Below are 14,042 nucleotides of genomic sequence, written 5' to 3' on the forward strand. Positions count from 1 at the left end.
TGAAACAGCCTGGACTTTCAACTTCATTAGATGTCCGTAGTTGGAAGTGAGCAGTTGTTCTAAGAGCTCCTTTGTGCTGTCTGGAAGAATCAAAAGGTCTAACCTACCCAATATGAAATAGTAATGATGCGTTTGGTATTTTGAGTAGCGGATGTTGGATAGAAGAGTTATTTGGATATCACATGAAAGACGTGGGTAAGGATGTGCATTGATCAAGAGGTGGAAGTGTGTGATTAGATGGTATAGTTAGAGAGAGGGAATGGATGTGAGTAGGGTGATGGATGAAGTATGTATGTGTAAGTGACTCGAGGTTGGGAGGCGGTGAGGAGATGGCTGATCAGAGTATGTGGTATGGACGTACACGGACTAACGGAGTAGGTAAGTGGTGAGGAAGTAGACGGAGTATGATGGAAAAATGTGGACTGGGAATAACTAATATGGGTGTATGCTTATATGGAGGTGACGGTCATTTAATAAAAGAAATGGCTTGCTCGTCAGATGGATAGGAATTCCATCTTAGATTAGGGTAGGGAATAGGATAATTTGAATTTCGGTAAAACAGATTATACTGATTTTTCACAAAACCCAACGAAAAGCCATAGAAACAAATATCAAAACAATAGGCCTGAGTGAGACAGTCTTACCAAGTACTGATGTTGGAAGGAGAATATTAGCACCAAAGCGATTGCATGTAAAATTGGGAGGCTCGTAGTAATTTTGGGATTCGGGGAAAGTACTGTCTCCACAAAACTAAAAATGATCAGCCGCTAGAACGAACATAAGTACGAAGGATCAAAGGCGCCACCGTAATGAAGAACCAGATTAAGTAGATGTTTACCTCATCATACGAAACTGCACTGATGATTTTTAAAATGATAACTGATTAAGAATATTTGACCGTAATGGAGTTTGGTGTCTGTGATTTCAGTTTTTACGGCCGTTCTCTTTGAAGCTTTTTTTTTTTTTTCATTCCTGTCTAAGCTTTGTACAGGCTTTATTATGTATTTTTTTTTTTTGTCCTTGTTAATCTGGGATGCTGAGAAAAGTTTTAAAAATATTATTAATGCCATTACATTTTTCAATTCCTTCAGCGTAAGTAAAGCTGGTGTTCGTCGTCTTTGTCTTTGTCATATTTTTCTTTATGGTTTGTCTTTGTCTTTCCTTTGAAGCTTTGAAGAGTTTTATATATTTTGCAATATAATGTTTCTCTCGGATTCAGCCGCCTGAAAATTTGAGGCCCGTTTTCCCCGTAAATTTTTATCGGGTGTTCCTTTGCTCTTCATTTTTGTCAACATATTGTGGTTTGGATCAGCGTCTGCCTCTCACAGTCCCAGGCTCACCAGGATTATTCTCCAAGAGTGTAAGTTATTTCTATTGGGAACCTCCACTTTCCTTTCCTTTGACGTAATTTTCATATGTCTATCTTTCCAAACCATCATGATTTATAGAACTGCCAGTGCACTCTTCATCCCCGCCCCCCCTCTCTCTCTCGCTCACTCGCTCGCTCTCCCCTACCCCTAACAGCTGTCAATGACCTACCGTGAACTGAAGCACAGGTGTGGTGACGCAGGTGTGAGCGGACGCGCTCCAAAACAAAACAATTTCACATGACAGAGAGAGAGAGAGAGGATAATGAGATAAGGTACAGAGGGAAGGAAAAAGATTTGAGAAGGGGTGGCACAACGGGTTGAATGGAAGGTAGAAGGACAAAGGAGAAAGAGGAGAGAGACTTTTTTTTTTTTTTAAGTGTTCGACTAAGGGCACAGGCTTCACAGCCTGCTATCAAGGCCCAGTAGTCCTCCTTCACGCCATTCACCTCTACATGTCACCACTTCAGCGCTAACACCCACCGACCATATTGAATACATGTTAGGGCTGTCTCATACAGGACTGGTGTAGTGGAATTAGCGGGGGTATTTTTACGACATGGAGGGTCTTATGGCAGATCAGTAAAGTCTGATTTAGTGAAATTCAAAGCCTTAAACTGTTCCCTGCCCCAGCGGGGATTTGAAACTAGGTCCGGTAGGACTGCAGGCCACCTCTCTAGAGAATGAGATACAAACACATCAGAGCAGAGACTAGATTAAATTTGGATGTAATGGAGAGGGGATGGAGGTTGGTTGGGTGAGGACGGACTGAAGTAAAAGGATCGATGGGGCGTCTAACCACTTCACTCTGATGACGTATGTTTTTATTCTTACTATCTCCAGGTAATTTTAACCACCTTTGGAAGCACTTTTCAAACTCAATGGGCAAGATGCAACCTTCATTTATCTCTCAACAAATGCCCAGAGGTTTCCAGAATAATTCAATGTAACACAACACTGGACACAATGCGTTAGGAAGTGCAATGGGTGGGGGGATGTCGGGTGTGTGGTGGAGGAAGGGACGATGGGAAGAGAGAGGCTGTGGGGGTGGTCAGAATGGACGGGGAGAAAGAAGGGGTAGGAGATAAAAAGAAGGGAATAGGTATGACACACTGGGTAGAGAATAAATTTGGTAGAGTGTGAGGTTGAGGTAAAGGTGATATCGGCAAAGAGAGGATGCTAGAAGGGAAAAGTGTAGTGTAATGAGGAAAAGAGCAAGAACAGAGGGAAGGGAAGATTAGAAAGGGAAGGAGGTGAGACGAAGGCGTAAAGAGCTGAGACGAAGGGGACAGAAGAGAGGGGAGGGGAGGGAAAGGGAGGAGAGTGAGAGAAGGATGTGTAGAGTCGATGCCACTGAGAAGAGAGGATGGAGAGTCGGAGAAGGGGATGGGAAGAAGAGAGGAAGAAAAGTGATAAGGATGTGTTAATTAGTGGGAAAGAGGAGTAGGATACAGGGGACGCGAGGGGGAAAAGGAAACCGGTGAGAAAGGGATATGTATAGTAGCGAAGGAAAGGGCGTAGGGGGGGTTGTAGGAGGATGTAGGGAGGAGGAGGGATTGAGAGATAGTAGATGGGAGGAGAGGACAGGTGGCATTGGCATAAGAATAGGTAAAGCAGACTGCAGTGAAGATGCGGGTAGGAGAGGGAGAAAGGGGAGAAGGTAAGGAGGAGAGGGGTTTGAGTGGGAGTATACTCGTAGGTAATGAGATGGGAGGAAACGGTTAGACATAAGGTGGGCTGGAGGGAGCGGGAAATAAGTAGATTCCTGGAATGGATTACACTTGGCAGTAGCGCACAGTGAGGGTAGTAAAGGAGAGCTACGTGATGAATTGATATAAAAACACTGAAAAATTCACGTGACCACAAGCACGGACGCACGCACGCACACGCACACAGAGGGATTCAATCTAGGCGGACGTCTGACACCGGCGCTCCGTACCAAATCATCACGGCCAGTGGCATTACCTAAATAGTATCTTTGTATGAGTCAAGCTCAGTACCAGGTTAGACTAAATGACTGTTCATTATTAAAAGGAAAAAAATAATAAGTTTAAACAAGACTTGTACAAACAGGAAATAGAACCAAGACGAAAGAATACGCTGAGTCATCTCTGAGGTTTGTTCAGACTACAACAACACGGAGATTGTAAGTACATGCATTACACTTTAAGTATTGCAAAATGGATACATACTTCAGCAAAACAAATTTGGAAAAGAAAAGGCATAAAGGTAAAAAGCAAAATGATGATTTCTACCAAGAACTGGTTGAAGTAGAGACCCACAATAGACTGGTTGAACATGCAAACAAACTAGAAATGGCTTTCAAAAATGAAATTGATGAAATAAAGAAGCAGATGCACTTGCAAAAGGAAGAAATAGAAAAACTAGGAAGGGAGGCCAATAAGAAAGACACAACCATCAGTGAACTAACAGTGGAATTGAGTACACTTAGGAAGAAAATGAGTGAAATGGCAAGTACAGTAGTCAATCACGAGAGTGTTATGGAAGAGTTAAAAAATGACACAGAGACAATTAGGCAAGTTAGCAGTCTTATTGACCAGAGCAATGATATTGAGGAGAAGATAACACAAGTGAATGAAGCTGTGCAAAGCTACAAAAATGATGTAGAAACCACGTATGCTGAAATGGTGAAAGTAAAGAAAGACTTAGAAACAAGGGTGGGGGAAAAAAGCATTAAAAAGGAGGTGAAAAGAATAATCCAAAATAATCCAAAGTTAGTCAGAGATTCAGTAGAGATAAACAAATCAATAGTAATCACTAGTATAGAAGAGGAAGAAGTTAAAAACAAGATCACAAGAGACAAAAAGGAGATGGCAAATGTAATGAGCTTACTGAAAGAAGTATCAGATGAAATCTGTAGTAAAGACATAGAGGAACACAAAAGGTTAGGGAAACACGAGAAAAGCAAGACAAGACCTCTAAAGGTGACTTTCCAGAGTGTAAACACTGTGGAAGAGATACTAAAAAATGCAAAGAATCTTAAGAAAAAAGAGGAGTTCAAAAATGTATGGATAAAAAGATGCCTAACACAAGAGGAACTGGAATTACTGAAAGAGAAAAGGGAGGAAGGAAAAACAAAAAATGAGGGAAGATCAGAAGAAGAGAAGAAGAAATTTTTTTACAAAGTAATAGGATTGCAGGTACGAAAGTGGTACACAAACAGGATGGAAGAAAAAGGAGGAAGGTAGTAGAACCATGTCATGACAAGTATATAAACAAGATGATAAAGTTGATGTACTCAAATGTGGATGGAATGGTATCTAAATTACTAGAGATGAATGATTATGTCAGAGAAAATGAACCAGAAATAATATGCCTAACTGAAACAAAATTAATACCAAGGATATCAAATGACATACTAAACTTAGAGGAATACAATATATGGAGAAGAGACAGATATTTAAAAAAAGGAGGAGGAATTTTAATATTAACTAAGAAAAATCTAAAAGTCAAGGAAATAAAACTAGATATACCATCATAAGTAGAACTGATTGCAGTAGAGATCGACACATCTGAAGGTAAAGTAATTGTAGCCAATTTGTACATGCCACCCAGATCAAACACGTGGGAAAGAGACGAATATGAGGACCTGGCAGAGAGTACAATTCACAGTGTAAGATCAATGCTACATAAAATGGAAGAGAAATCGGAAAGAATTATACTAACTGGGGACTGCAATACAAATATAAATTGGAATACTCTAGATATAAATAGCCAAGAAAGCTGTTGGGACCAAAAGCTCCTGGATCTCGTACAAGAGTTTTTCTTAACGCAACATGTGAGGGAAACCACCAGAAAAAGAGGACTTGATGTACCTTCAGTGCTAGATCTAATATTTACAAGGCAAGAAAATGATATTGACAGTTTAATATATCACCCTCCACTCGGCAAAAGCGATCATGCAGTACTAAATTATAACTTCAGGATAGCATATGACATAGTAAACAGCAATGATAGTTACAAAAAGGGCCTAAACTATAAAAAGGGAAATTATCAAGACCTAAAGAAGTATTTCTTAGAAGTTGATTGGGAAAATGAGCTTAGAGGACAAGATTTAAATGCTGTATATAAAAAATTTTGTGAATTTTATGAAATAGGAGTCCAGAAGTACATCCCACAGCACAAAGAAGCAGATAAGAAAATACAGAAATGGTTCAATACAGAATGTAAAAAATCAAAAGAAAGAAGAGATTTGTCGTGGAATAGATACAGAAGACACAATAGTGAAAGGGCGTATAATAATTACAAACAGGCAAGAAACGACTATACAAGAATAAGGAGGGAAGCCCGAAAACAGTTTGAGGAGGATATAATAAATAAAAGTAGTGATCAACCAAAGCTGTTTTACAGCTATATCAGAAGCAAAACTAAAGTAAAAGATATAATACAATCCATTACGGACGAGGGAATCACTTATACACAAGAGAAAGATATTTGTGAAGGACTAAATAAGAATTTCCAATTAGTTTTTCCAGAAGAAAAAAATTTTGAGAGGGACCATGTGGAACACGCATGTCCAGTCCACACATACTACCAGATATACAAATAGCAGAAAAAGTAATACAGGAGGAATTAAGTAGATTAGACAGAGGAAAAGCAAGTGGTCCTGATGAAATTTCATGTTGGGTATTACGAGAATGTGCAAAGGAGTTAAGTAAACCATTATTTTTAATTTTCAAGAAATCCTTGAGTCAAGGTAAACTACCTGATATTTGGAAAAAAGCAAATATTGTCCCCTTATTCAAGAAAGGAAATAGACAAAATCCACTCAACTACCGACCAGTATCACTGACCAGTGTTGTAAGCAAGGTATTAGAAAAACTTATAAGAAAAGCTTGGGTAAATCATCTAGAAGAACACAGTATGATAACAGAAACAGTTTGGTTTCAGAAAAGGAAAATCATGTGTTACTAATCTCTTGAGCTACTATGACAGAGTAACAAACACAATACAGGAAAGGGAAGGATGGGTGGACAGTATCTATTTAGATTTCAAGAAAGCTTTTGACACAGTACCACACCAAAGACTTTCATGGAAACTGTACCATCAAGGAGGAATTCGAGGCAAACTGTTTTGTTGGATGCAAGACTTTCTCATAAAAAGAGAAATGAGGACAGTACTAAGAGGAAACTACTCATCATGGAAAGAAGTGACTAGTGGAGTACCACAGGGTTCAGTGCTGGCACCAATCATTTTTTTAGTGTATATAAATGATATAAACAGTAACACTGGAAATGAGAGCTATCTGAATATGTTTGCAGATGATGCAAAAATACAAAGGAGAATTACTAGCACAGACTCTTGTAGGGAGCTACAAGAAGAATTAAATAAACTTCATGAATGGAGTAGTACATGGCAAATGGAATTCAATGTGGACAAGTGTCATGTAATCAAGTTTGGTAAAAGTGGAAAAAGACCTGATTGGGATTATAAGTTAGGAAATAAAACCCTATACACATCAGCAAGAGAGAAAGACCTAGGTGTGATTATCAGTAACAGACTATCTCCGGCTGACCACATCAGCGAGAAGGTACGGAACATGTATACACTGCTTGCAAATATGAGGATAGCATTCACATACATAAATGAAGACATGCTAAGAAGGATAATAACATCATTCATTAGACCAACCCTGGAATATGCATCAGTAGTCTGGAGTCCTCATCTCAAAAAGCACATAGACAAGATTGAAAAAATTCAAAGGGCCGCTACAAGATGGATATCAAGCTTAAGGGACCTAAGCTACGAAGAAAGACTAAATAAACTGAATCTACCAACACTACAGGAGAGAAGGAAAAGAGGTGACATGATAATGCTATATAAATGCATATCAGGAAAGGAGAAAATAAACATAAATGATTACTTAACATATGGAGAAGCATCAGCAAGAGGAAACTGCAAAAAACTGCATAAGAAGAGAGGTGATAAAGACGTAAGGAAATTCAGTTTCCCAAACAGAGGAATTGATCAATGGAATGCACTACCGAATGAAATAGTGTGTGCCAAACAATTCACAAATTTAAGGATATGTACGATAAATATGGTTTAAGACACGGGACAGTACGAGCTTGACTCATTCCTGTAAAGATACAATTAGGTAAGAACAATTAGGTAAGAACACACACACACACACACACACACACACACACACACACACACACACACACACACACACACACACACACCGCTCGTTGGCTAATTGAAAACATTCTTGCCTTCTATCTGGTAGACGGGAGTCTGTGCATTGCTTAGGTTGCGAAAAGTTTTACTGACGAAGAGAGTGGTTACCGTCCTCCTCGAGCAAGGGGATGGGTGTGTGGGTGTTTGAAGGTCGCAGCATTGCCCTTTGATCGGACTATAAGATCTCTCAGCTCTCATTCGTGACGATAAAAAGCTGACGATCACGACCATCACTTGAGCACACACACACACACACACACACACACACACACACACACACACACACGTACACACGCGTGCGCAGATGCAGAGAGAGAGAGAGAGAGAGAGAGAGAGAGAGAGATCATAAACGTTTACACACATATAGTCACGCAGACACAAAGACACAAACACCGAGGCACAACCATAAACAAAGACATCCCCACCTGCCCACCTATTTAACCCTCTTACCCCCCACACACCCCACGCACATATACGCACAGAAACAGGAGACAGATATACACATGCACACACACAGAGGTAGACAAGTACACACACACACACACACACACACACACACACACACACACACACACACACACACACACACACACACACACACACACACATACACACACACACACAACACACACACACACACACACACACACACATATATATATATATATATATATATATATATATATATATATATACACACACACAACACCCACTTACACACAGACATAAACACAAACACATATTGTACACATTGATACATGACACAGATACACATAGACACAGACACACGCTGTACACACAGACAAACGGGTGTGCAGTCACAGGTACACACACACACACACACACACACACACACACATGAACAGTCTCATATACACGTTGAAGGTGATTAAGGACAGCAGTGAAGGCAGGAATGAAGGGAAAGGAGAGGAAGAAGGGGAAAAATGGGAGAAGAGTAAGGAGGAAACCAAATGAAGAAAAACAAGAATACATATTAAGAGGGAGCAGAGAAACGAAGACAAAGGATGAAAGAAAAAAAAAGAAAGGAGGTGCAAGGAAGGAAGAATGCGAAGTAGAAGGACAAGAATGAAACAGAAAGCTAAAGCGGGGGAGGAAGATGAAGGAAAGAAAGCAGAAAAATAATGAGAAAAATTGGAAGGAGCATATTAGAAGGAAGAGGAAGCAGAGTGATGATGAAGAAAAAGGAAAGATTGAACAAGAATGAAGGAAGAGGAAGAGAAAGCAGAGTAGGGATGAGAAGGAAGGAACAGGCCAGAGAAAAATTAAAATGAATAAGGATGAGGAAAAGAAAAGTAGTGACAGGTTCGGAGGAAGAGGAAGATGGAGTAGCTAAGTTAAGGATGAGGAGGAAGGAAGAAAGGAGCAGGATGTGAGAAAGGATGACGCAAAGGAAGGAAGGAGACGTAGAGGAGGCAGCGGAAGCAGAGTAAGGACGAGGAGGAGGGATGAGAGCAAGACGCAGGATACGAGGTTGTGGAAGGGAAAATAGAATAAGGATGAGAAGGAACGTATGAGCAGGAGTGGAGTCAGATGAAGAGGAATATAATAAGGATGAGAATGAAAGAAGAAGGAATGAAAAGCCGTGTAAGAATGAGCAGGAAGGAAGGATCAGGATAGGAGGCAGCGGATGCTGGGCAAGAAAGAATAGTGTACGAGGAAGATAAGGAGAAGGCAGAATAAGGATGAGGGGAAAGGAGGAGGAGATTAGGAGGAAGAGTCAGATGTGGTAGACTAATGGATGAGGAATACAACAGAGGCATAGGCGACACCTAATATACAGGGCCCAGTGACCTACTTGTCTTGCCTGGTATTGTGTAACGCTAGATGATAATTGCTTCTATCGTCCCACTCTAATTGCACTACTAATGTCACACCCATCTAATAATACCTCGTAATATAGTTTACACTCCACGCTACCGGATATTATTTAGTTGTCGGGTGCAAAAACGGTAAAAAGAGGAGGAAGAGAGAAAGAAGACAAACAAGACAGCGAGATAGGAAAGGAGGCAGATTAAGGGGAAGAAGAGAAAGAAGAAAAAGAGGAAGAGGAAGGAGGGGGAGATGAGGGATTGAGTAAAAGCTGAGGAGATGAGGAGGAAGAAAGGGAAGCGGAAGAAAAAGAAGAAGAAGAAGAAGAAGAAGAAGAAGAAGGAGAAGGAGGGGAAGAAGGAGAAGGAGAAAAAGGAGAAGAAGAAAAAGAAGAAGAAGAAGAAGGAGGAGGAGGAGGAGGAGGAGGAGGAAGAGGAGGAGGAAGAGGAGGAGGAGGAAGAGGAGGAGAAGAAGAAGAAGAAAAAGAAGAAGGAGAAGAAGAAGAAGAAGAAAAAGAAGAAGGAGAAGAAGTAGAAGAAGAAGAAGAAGAGAAAGAGGAGTTTTGTTTGTCGTTAAGCTTCAACTGAAGATACATCTACTTTACAGTGGCTAACATCAACCGATATTACTGTAGGTTAACGTAAGTTGGGATACTTTTGCTGATGCCAAGCGATTTTACTCTTGCTTAAGAATAGACGATTTTTCACTCATCCCTGTTAAACTTTAAAAGATTTAGGGGTTCAGGGACTATCTCCAGTAACTCTTAAGACACTAAGCCCGAGAATGGGGTTCATGCTGTTCTTAATCTAGTGGCGATTTTTTTTTTTTTTCAGTTTTGGATAGACTTTTCGAAATGGATGGGCTACCTTCAGTCTTAATAAACCCCGTCAGTATCATAGGCCTTTTCTGAAATGGATAAAAATGTCTGGTTGCAACAACAGTACAGTAAAAAGTACGTCACCCGGAGTCATGGGGCTAATCCACAAGTGACTAATTATTCTGGATTTTGTCATGCCTGCTAACGCCAGACGGTTTTGTCTGCCACTGGTTGTCAAAGGCCTCCAGATGTCAGGATTATGTGGCCTTTATCTTTTGTTATGGGGAGAGAAGATGTAATATCTTGTCTGGTTGACTGAGGAGACCCAGGTAGGCGTTGTAGAAGATATCAGTGCAGGCCGTCTCTGCTCCGTAAGTGAAGTGAGGTGATGAAATAGGCGGATTGGGGTCTTTGGAGTTTATTTGTGAGACAGTTGCTTAACTGAGAAAGCTAAAGAGCTTGGCGTGACTCGTTTGTATTCTCAGGAGCAGTTTGTGCTAGCTGCAGTCCTCCTACTTTACTCTCTCTCCTACTCCCTATCGCTCTCTTGGGAATCTCTCTCCTTCTCTCCTGGCCGTCTCTGGCTCTCTCTCTCTGGTTCTCTCTCCTTCTCTAACCCTCCTACATGTGATTTCGGACTTATATCTCCCTCTGATTTCCGGCTACAGTATACGTGTGTGTGTGTGTGTGTGCGTGCGTGTGTGTGATGCACACGTGAACGGTAGCTTCCTTCATCCTGTGTTTTGGAATACTTAAGTGTCTGGCAACGTTTCCGGGACCTGATCAGAGGTGTTGATTAGTCTAGGCCAGGGGATGTGTAGTTGTCTCTTCCTGCCTGTATATTACATATTCTTCATGTCAGCCACTGTTACATAATTATTAATGCCACTATATGATAAGCCTCCCAAGATTTACGAGTTAGTGCATTCCGTGAGCATCTGCAATGCTTCATCTTCATTCAGCTAACGACCCAATAGTCGAACGGCATCCAGGTTTCGAACTGTAGTGGCGGGAATCATTATTAGTATTATTATTATTATTATTGTTATTATGATTATGATGATGATGATGATGATGATTATTATCTCCGACAAGGAAAGCATGTTTTCACCCCTGTTTGTTTGTTTGTTTGTCTGTCAGCAGGATTACTCTAAAACTAAAAGAGAGATTTGGACCAAGTTTGGTGGGTAGATAGCCCATGTCCCAGGGAACAATCGATTAACTTTTGGGACCGATCCGGGTCGTATTACAAATTCTGGATCCGAAAATGCTTTTTGTGAAACCCTAATCAATGATGAGAAACCCTAACCCATTATGAAGAGGGGTTTAGATTTTGCGCTTCCCTTGTTTATAAAATGTGACATGTTTCTTAATATTAATCCACAAAATTAATTTTAAGACAATGTTAGAAATGATCCGGATCATATTCGGAATATAATCTGGAATCACTAAAAATTGTAATAATGGCAGTTGTCAAGTATACGGTATTACATATCTAACCCATTATGAAGAGTGGCTTGGAAATTACGTTGCCCTTGTCGGAGAGATGCGCTCCATTGAGTCCCCCTCTGGTTATTATTATTATCATTATTATTATTATTATGATTATTATTATTATTATTATTATTATTATTATTATTATTATTGATATTAGCAGCAATCCCAGGTTTATCTGGATGTGAACCCCGTAGACTGGAAGAAGTTACTTGTCTCCTGGAATCCACCATCTTCCTTTTGGGATATAGGGAGGGAAATGTGGGACTTTTTAAAAGTGGGAAGTGGAGCCGCCCACTTATCTTAATGCCACCACATGAAGGCGTCCCTCGCACACCACCTACAGCCGGGTGAAGATATAAATGTAAGGACTGAGGTTTATTCATTTTCTCGCACCGTGATGCCGAGGGAGGAGGAGAAACATTATGTACTCTAGTCTAAAGTGCCGTGTTGAAATATCCCTCGCGGTTGACACTTTACTGGGGAGCGCCTGAATTAAAGTGTTGTGGCTGAGGTGTGATGTGAACACAAAGCGGCGCCGACTGGTATGAATTGGTGTAGGCCATGGTGTTGAAAAGGAAAAGTGTGAGCGGGCTATATTACACCATGCGGCATCTGTTGTGATTCCAAAATTGTTCCAGCAACCCTCATTGCAGCGATGCCTAAGATTTTGCCGGTTCTAGATAGCCTATGCGAGCATTTGATTTCTGTTGTTTGTTTGTCATCAGTTTAAATGACTTTATTAAGATGAAGGAAATTGCTCAGCTACAGTGTAAGACACTATGTACGTTAGACCAATGCGTACTTATTATTTTTCTTCTTGAATACGAACCGTCCCCATCCTCACAGGGTGTACTCCTCCTGGCCTGACTCTCCACCCACCAGTATTTCAATCTGACGTACCATGTCTATCTTCACAGGGTGTACTGTGGTTAGCAAAGTCCTTAAAAAATTCAATAATGTAGTCTGTAGGTAGACAAAAAGAAAAAAAAAATCACTTAGCGCAAGGGGTGACTCATTATCTTGAATAGATTTTGACTCGGGTTTGAGGTGTATTGGGTATATTGACACTGACGTTGTATGAGCGCCACTATGTACAGTACTGTACTTTGCTCACTCACCAAGTATTTACCTCGTGCCAGCGAAATGCGTCGCTAAGGCACTGATGCTGCCTGTTGCATTATTTAACGTCCTCTGATGTGGCGCTTTCTTTTTTTTTATGTGTTCGACTCTGGGCATAGGCTTCACAGCCTACTCTTAAGGCCCAGTAGTCCTCCTACATACCATACACCTCTACATGTCACCACTTCGGCGCTAACACCCACCGTCTATATTGAATACATGCTAGGACTGTCTCATACAGGACTGGTGTACTGGTATTAGCGGGGGTATTTTTATGACATGTCGACGGGTCTTCTGCCTCGTATATGCTGCCGCTGACGTATGCGTCGTCATAGCTGGCGTAATTGTTATCTTCCTTTGTCGTCGTAATCATCGTCGTCCTCATTATCATAGTAGTTGTCATTTTGGTCGTCCTTATCGTCGTCGTCAGCGTCATCACAGTATCATCATCTGCATTGCCATCATTATAATTATCATCGTCTTCATCATCATTATGGTCATCTTAATTATCATCATTGTCATCATCACTATCACTGTCAACGACGATAAACATTATCACTGTTGTCACTGTCATCGTTATCTCCGTCATCACATTCATATTCATCATTATCACTGTCGCCGTAGTTATCACCATCATCATCATCACCGTCATCACAATCATTGTCAGTATCATAATTATCGTTGTCATCTTGGTCATCATTATCGTCACCATTAACAGTCATAATCATCATCGTCACCATCAACGTTATCTTCTGCTTTGTCATTGCCATCGTCACCATAACAGTTATAATCATCTTCGTCACCATTATCTTCCAAGTCATCATTGTTATCGTCACCAGTACACTCATAATCATCGTCACTATCAGTATTTTCTTCACCATCGTTATCGTCGGTGTCATAATCATCGTCATCCTCAACGTCATCTTCGTCAGTATACTCCCCCATTTCTCACAATTTCCATCTTTCCTTCATATTTCTTTTCCCCCTTTATTCGTCTTCCTTTACTTCTTACTCCAGCTATTGTAGCCTAAATCCCCAGCTCCATCGTCCCCGTACTGCCATTGGCACCGTTCCCTCACACTTAGTATAAATGCGACAAGTAAAAGGATCGAGGCATAGGAACACATGAAAGCTGAAATATCACCAAAGGAGTGAGTACGAAGAAGGGAACACCAGCATTCATTCGCCTCGTCACTGAATTGTAAATCATC

Source organism: Coenobita brevimanus, chromosome 77, assembly GCF_032717465.1.
Source record: "Coenobita brevimanus isolate Jiangsu-jjx chromosome 77, ASM3271746v2, whole genome shotgun sequence".
NCBI classification, from domain to species: domain Eukaryota; kingdom Metazoa; phylum Arthropoda; class Malacostraca; order Decapoda; family Coenobitidae; genus Coenobita; species Coenobita brevimanus.